The sequence below is a fragment of the Peromyscus leucopus genome, chromosome 10 (genome assembly GCF_004664715.2).
Source record: "Peromyscus leucopus breed LL Stock chromosome 10, UCI_PerLeu_2.1, whole genome shotgun sequence".
NCBI lineage: Eukaryota > Metazoa > Chordata > Mammalia > Rodentia > Cricetidae > Peromyscus > Peromyscus leucopus.
In genome coordinates, this window is record NC_051071.1 from 32448712 (window position 1) to 32456352 (window position 7641).

Below are 7641 nucleotides of genomic sequence, written 5' to 3' on the forward strand. Positions count from 1 at the left end.
TCCTTTACCCATAGCATGATATTTGTATTTTATTCCTCTCCAAAGGGAGGGGGGAATTTGTACTGGTGATAGACAGCTGTTGAAAGATTGGCCATACACTAGCAGAATGTTATCTTACATTTAAAGGGGGTTCTGTCAACAGAGGAAGGAACCTAAATTGAGATGGGCAGTAGGGTTTAGTCAATGCTCTCCCATATCATAATTATCACATAATTATTTACTTCTCACTAAAAACAAATCTGACCATGTAGACTTGCTGAGCTACGTGGTCATCAGTGGAAAGGGAACATAGCAGAAAATATTGCTTGACATAGCAGGAGGCAGAGTACATGCTGTTCAAAGTTCTTATCCACATGCTTGCCCTCAGCTAAAGTAATGATAGCTGATAAGAACTGAGATGTGATAAACTCTATGGCCCTGAAAATGCCACTGTAGTAAAACTTTACCCAGAAAGCTTAAATGCCAAGAATATTGACCTAGCATCCTTTAGACTGAGCCTCAAAGTACGAACCACATCAGAGCCCACATCAGAACCTAAAGAGCCTTAAAGGATGTGGCATCTGAGTCTCATCCAGGTGAGTTAATCCATTTTGAGCAAGTCCCAGGATTCTATAATGTTGCTTTGTAACTAATGTTTGAGAAACACCATTCCAGTTACTGATGATGCTTCCATAATTAAAACTTTTCAAACCTGGTAAGTAGCTGTAAAGCATACTGTATACGGATACCATAAGTACAGTGATTGGTTCCAGAACAGCTTCTCTCACCAGACTCAAGGATACCAGAATCTCCAGATAATCAAGCTCCTGCATAAAATGTTGTCATGTTTGAATTTATACTTCCACACATTCTCCTGTATCCTTTAAATCATTCGTTTAATATTTCATTCCTGCTGCTGTGACAAAACACCATGACTTATGGAAGAAACTTGTAGAAGGAGTTTATTCTGGCTTACCTTCCAGAGGGCTGAGCCCGTCATGGCAGGAGGCATGACAGCAAGTGGCAGGCATGGCAGCAGGAACAGGAAGTGGAGAGATGACTTCAACACAAACGTGAAGCCGGAAGAGTGAGCTGGAAGTGGGACGAGGCTCTATAAACTCTCAGAGCCCACCCCTAGTGATGTACTTCTGCCAGCAAAGGTGTACTATTCCCAAAGCTGCGCTGCAGCTGGGGACCAAGGGCCCGAACAACTGAAACTACAGGAGACATTATTCAGTCCACCACACTTGTTTGGGAAATAATGAGGAAAAAGGAGTTCAGTGCAGAAAGGATCTCACCCCTACAACAGTAGACGAAGGTACAGACACATATACACAGAGAGACATAAATACTTGTAGTTCATGGTTGAATGAATCCGTGAATGTGGAGTCTACAGGGAAGGAGGGCTAAATATATAATACGCTAAATTTAAAAGATCAGTGTAGAAATAGAAAAGACTAAAGAGACCTGTGTTCAACTCTCCTCTGCTGCATATACAACTGCGGGCATGTTTCTAAACCTCTCTGAACATTAGCTTCCACATACTTTAGGAAATCCGCGATTATAATTCCTAGCATAGCGGCCACCCCAAAACAGTCACAAATTAGTCAGTCACTGTGACAAATCCTGAGAGAAATAAATTAAGGGAGGAAAGAGTCATTCTTGCTTCCTTATTTCAGAGGCTTTGGTCCATCGTGGCAGGGAGGTATGGCTCACATCATGGCAGCTAGGAAGCAGAGAATACCTGGGTTAGTGAGCTTCCTTTTTTCCTTCTTCCATCTAAAGACCCAGCATACAGGCTGTGCTCCCTCCATTCAAGGGAAGTTTTACTTCTTTGGTCAATCTTCTCGAGAAAAACCCTTATCAATACATACCTAGATGGGTGCTTTACTAACGTTCTACTGGTGCTTCTTAGTCCAAGTTGACCTTAAAGATTAGCCCTTACAATAGGTATCTTGATGACAGCACACGTAAAGCTATATGAAACAGGATACCCTCTCTGGTTAGACTCTAGTATTAAAATTGTAAGAGCCAGGAGGCACATTTGGATTGAACTGTAGTAGTAGCTCAGCACATCACCTTGGACTCCAATTGTCTGTGCTCAATTTCGAGCTGGTTCACTGTCTCACCACCAGCAGAGTAAATCAGAACACTTTACTTCCTGAAACAAGGGCATTGCTAATATTGTCAGTCCACAAATATTGTGTTGCTAACTCCATTACCCAACATTTAATTTTGTTAAGTGCTTTCAAAACAAAACAAAAAAAAAGAAATGTGTTCACTACTGTTATTATTCAACAAACACAATGTGACTCACCATTTTTCTGTCCTTTGACTTTGCTAGGTCTTCTGTGTTTCCATATCCCATCTTATTGACTTTTTTTAAATTTAGTGAGGTCTGCTAGGTTTCCTAGGCTGGGCTTGACCTCCATTATGACGCCATCTTCTTGTTGACTTCTGCTTATTTGGGGAGTCGAGTGTAGGTTTGTTTTTTTAGCTGGTTGGGTTTTTTTTTTTTTTTTTCTTTCCGAGACAGGGTTTCTTTGTGTAGCTTTTGGAGCCTGTCCTGGAACTCGCTCTGTAGACTAGACTGGCCTCGAATTCACAGAGATCCACCTGCCTCTGCTTACTGAGCGCTAGGATTAAAGGCATGTGCTACCACCGCCACCTGGCACTGGTTGGTTTTGGAGGCAGAATATAGCTCAGCCTGTCTTCAAAACCACTCTGTAGTGGAGGATGACCTTGAAGTTCTGTCCTCCTTTCTCTTCCTCTGAATTGCTGGGATTAGGCATGCACTACCAAGCCTGGTTTTTAAGGAGAGAGGGGCTCACCAATTTATATTGTTGTTCATGGATTTGCCCTAAATGAAATAAGGATAGCAAATAAACCTGATTATAAGGCAGTTTTCTAAGGACTTTGGGAGCATGGAATTATTTCTATTCACGGAATAAGTATTGAAGTGTTGATAATATTATCATCTGGGTTTTACAGATGAAAAGAATAAAGGAGGTCACATAACTTGCCAAAGACTGTAACTAAACAAGCTTTTACAGAGCTTCCCATCTTACCAACAAGCATCTGTGATCTCATGGACACTTTCCACATACTCAGGCATAGATGTATCACCACTATGGTTATGATAATGCCCTACATGAAAAGTAAGTCAATGTGTCTTCCCCATTCTTCAGAGTCCTACATTCCCATGCAGTCATTGTGGGCTTAGGTAGCAAGGTAGAAAAGAATGGCTTACTCCTTTGTAAACATATTAAGAGTCCCAGTGGAGGATTGCTTTAGCCTACATGTTTAGTGACATAGTTTGCAGTTGCAGTCACTTAGATCCCTGAAGTTCTTTGGGTATTGAAATATTTTACTGTGGTGGTATTCTAATTGTACTGAAATGTGATTTTGATTGTATGTTAATAAATAAAGTAGCCCGGGGGTCAGAGCTATTAGAGCCATAGACAGAGTGTGGCGGTGGTGGTGCACGCCTTTAAACCCATAGATCTCTGTGTGTTCAGGGATACAGCCAGCATTGGAGACATATGCCTTTAAGACCCGGGGGGCTGTACATACAGACAGTGACGAGGCAGTCACGTGTTTGGGTTTACAACCAATGAGAAGGCAGAATGACTATGAAACAACTTATACACAGGGAAATAGCTTTCTTTTGGGAAGCTGGAACCACCGCAGGAGGAAGGGTGAGATTTTTAGCTCTGAGCTCTGATCTCTTGGCTTTCTCTTTTACATTGGTTCTGTGTTTCTTATTTAATAAGACGGTTGATTACATCTACATTTTACGTGTTCTGAAATTTCAGGGTACTAAAGCGCAATCCTAATTAGACTCAACAATAAAAACCCAGGGTCAGATATCGAGGGTGAAAGCTGAAAGATCAGAGAAGCAGAACAGCCAGGCACTAGAGACTTCTTACTTCTGTGAAATCTGGTCTACTCTCATGTGAAGTGTTCCACCACACTCTACTCCCATGGACAGAATTATTCCTGTCAAACATGCCTTCTCCACCCTAATGGGCTGAAATTCATCTGAAAATATAAGCAAAAATAAAGTTTTACCTTAAGTTGTCTCTGTTAGGTATTCTGATCAAAGCAATGCAAATTTAACCCAATCAGGAGAAAAAAAAAAAGATACCAGAATGGTGGGTTCATTTCTGTGACAAAACCTTACCATGTGGTTCTTAAGACTTTGGAATTAATCTGCGTGAGGCATCTGGGAAAACTTGAAATTTTAGGCTAGAGGAGTCCTAATATGCTGTGAGTTTTGCTTAATGAGCCATCCTGGTGAGAAATCAGAAGACCAGAATACCAACAGGAATGTGGGCAGTAAAGGCTGCTCATTAGGTTCAGATGGTGTGGTGGTTTGAGTGTAATTGGCCCCCATAATCTCACAGGGAGTGGCACTATTAGGAGGGGTGGTTTTGTTAGAGTGGGGATGACCTTGTTGGAGGAAGTATGTCACTGTAGGGGTGGGCTTTGGGGTTTCCTGTGCTCAAGATACTACCCAGTGTCTCAGTTGACTTCCTGTTGCCTGCAGGACTCTGAACTGTCTCCAACATCACATCTGCTTGCACCCTCATGCTCCCCACCATGATGATAATAAACAGAATCTCTGAAATTGTAGGTGAGTCACCTCAATGAAATGTTTTCCTTTAAAAGAGTTGCTGTGGTCATGGTGTCTCCTCATGGCAATAACAATCCTAAGACAGATGGGAGTATGAACTTATTGGGAATTGGACTACAGCCTATTCATGATACAGTCTAGAGAAGAATCTGACTACATTTTGTTAGTTCCCCAAAGATTTGAGAGAGGCCAAATTCAAAAGTAGTAGAATATTAATGGTGGAGGACATTTCAAGATAGAATAACATTCAGACTCTGTCATGGTTATTGTGTCTTGCTTTTATACAGTATTTCTGTGAGAATTGGAACAAAAGGTTGAGGGACAGACTTTAAAATGTGCAGTTTTGTTGGAGAAGAGAGCACAGGTGCTTTAACATCTGCAGACAAAACATCTATAAGGTAAAAGAGATTAGAACCGTTGAAAAGTAGCCTATGAACACTGCACTAGGGCGGCAGGGGGAATGCCCCAAGGGCCAGACACCACATATTACGGATTCCAAGATGTGAAAATACAAATGTATGTGAAAAACTGCCTGGAAAGAAAGCCACAGAAGCACACTGCAAGGAAAAGCTGTCTCAGGAAGTGTCTTCCCAGGTCAGACGTGCAGGTACTCATAGATGTCTACAGCCAGGGTCCAGGATGGTAGCAGAATTCAACATTGTCCTTATGGTGCTGATTCTGCAGGCCTGCATAATGCAACAGCTATAGGGTCAAGGTGGCTTGCACCAAGATTCCGGGTCAAGACAATGGAAAAATGGGGTAAGCTTTCCTGAATGGAGGCACTGAACAGGTTGTTGATGAAGCTAAATTGCAATGGAGAGCCCAAGAAGTGGAGAGGCCAGGATCATGAGATGTCTCCAGAGGAAAGCTGAAGGCCCTGAGTAGAGCCAGCCCAAATGACAGGCCGCATGTGCAGCAGGTCAGAGACACTGGAGGCAGACCTAAAATGATGGAGCTATACAATTTGTGGTTTAGCCTTCTGGTTTTGTTTTAATTCACTGTTATAGGATTGGCTATAACAAAGATCTTTGTAAACATAACCTGAAGGTAAGAACAGTTTCTCTTGTATTTGGGAATATAGTCTTGAAATTTTAGAAAACAAATGAGCAGGTGTGATTTGACAGTTATATTTTTAATATTGAAATTCTATATTTGAATAGAATTAAAAATCTTTTTTTGCCTTTTTTCAAAACTGAAAATAGTTCTTTTTCATACAATATATTCTGATGATCCTTTGATCCAATCTTTCCTGGATATCCTCTGACCTCCTCCCTTTTGGAATGGGAATTATTACCCTGTGCCACTGAATATTGGAAGCATATAAATTTTTTTAAACAAGAGTACACAGCTAAGTGATTGGCATGAATTTTAGCAGATACTTTAGACTTCAGACCTTGAACAGTGTCATTGGTTAAAACTATGATAGTTTTTAAGTTTGTGCTAATGCCATTTGCAGTTTGAGATTGCTAGAAGCCTTTGTGGAGCTGGGCTAAACCGTTATGGTTTGAATCAGAAGTGTCTCCACAGCCTTGTGTTTTGAATGTTCATCCCCCAGGTTTGGACTCATGTGGAGTCTTTAGGAGGTAGGGCCCATGTGTCAGAAGAAGGCCACTAAAAGTGAGCTTTCAAGGATTGAAAACAACCCTGGCTCTGACCACAGTCTCTGCTTCCTGGTCTACCAAGACACAAACAGCTCTACCACTCACCCCTGCTACCATCCTTCACCATGACAGACAGGAATCCCTGTGAAGCTATGAACCCAAGATGTTCTGTTAGTTTTTTGGTAACAGTGATGTACAAGTAGCTACTATATCACCATAATCACTTTCTCCTCCACTCTAGCAATAGCTTTATTACTGACTCAGATAATTTCTCTTCATAATCTGCCTCAGAATAATTAGTACCTTAGCTAAAATGCTTGACAATACTTCATGAGGTCATCTACAGCTCTACCAAATATATCTAAAGTTATTTGAATCCCTAAGTACCCATAGTTAATGTTTAGGGTAGGTAATTGTCTCACTCTTCCCCACCCTCTTCCATTGCCTACCAGAGTCCTGTGTGTATCAAATACCCCATGAATGTCTTTTAACAATTAATAAAAAAAATTACACCATTGGAGTAGAACTAATGCTTATGTGAGGAAAGGACACAACTCAAAAACTTCACAGGAACCTTGCAATTTAAGCAAATTAGGGGGCAAAACCAGAATGTGAGCTGAGTCTACCCACATTTATGTTCTAGAACCCTCTGAAAGGATCTGGGTCACAAATAAGTGAACTGTTCAAGACCACATGACAGCACCCCTCTGAAATGAAGCAAGAGGAAGCTGATTCACTCTCCTTGTGGTTTGATGTACAGAATTGCCTCATTTTCCCAGCAATGGTATTTGTTGTTGTTTTTTCTCCCAACTTGCTCATGTAGTAGAAATCTTTTCAGTTGGTTTTGACTGTTCCAATTTTAAAGCTACAAGTGTTGTGTTTATGATGGTTGCTGCTACTATTTATATTGTGCTGTTCTTCGATAAAACTACAGTTTATTGGGGAATACAGTATTAATTAATAAAAATCACCCACTTCTTACTAGATTATGACTTCAAACAGTGGTAATATTTTAATCTGTTGTTATTAAGTAAGCTTCATTTAGAAAGAAATTATTTTAAGACAAACACAGAAATTAAAATAATGCATGATCATACTTACATATAGATTCTAAAAACACTTAACTGGAAGTACAAAGGCTGGCCGGGGGAAGAAGATGGGAAGCTATTGACCAACAGGCAGAATTTCAGACAGGATCAGATGTTGCAAAGAATTGTGACTATGGTCAGGCAGATACTGGTATTTCTAAATAAGTAAGAGTATAATTTTACAAATGGCTGCACTGTAAGAATAAGGAAGTGAGTCATAATTTTATACTGATTTAATCATTGCTAGTATTGTGTATGTCGCATGAAAAGTCTTCATTATACTCCATAAATGTATATAGGTATGAAATGTCAATAAAGATAATGGAAAAGTAAAACA

The 7641-nt window shown here is 40.4% G+C and overlaps 1 long non-coding RNA gene across 1 annotated transcript; it reads left to right on the plus strand.

Moving 5' to 3' along the window:
• The first annotated feature begins 2590 nt into the window (after positions 1–2590).
• On the plus strand, positions 2591–7046 carry LOC114709229. The gene is made up of 3 exons (XR_005092328.1): positions 2591–3137; positions 4529–4615; positions 6860–7046. It is a non-coding gene; the product is annotated as an uncharacterized LOC114709229 (long non-coding RNA).
• The last annotated feature ends 595 nt before the right edge of the window (positions 7047–7641 follow it).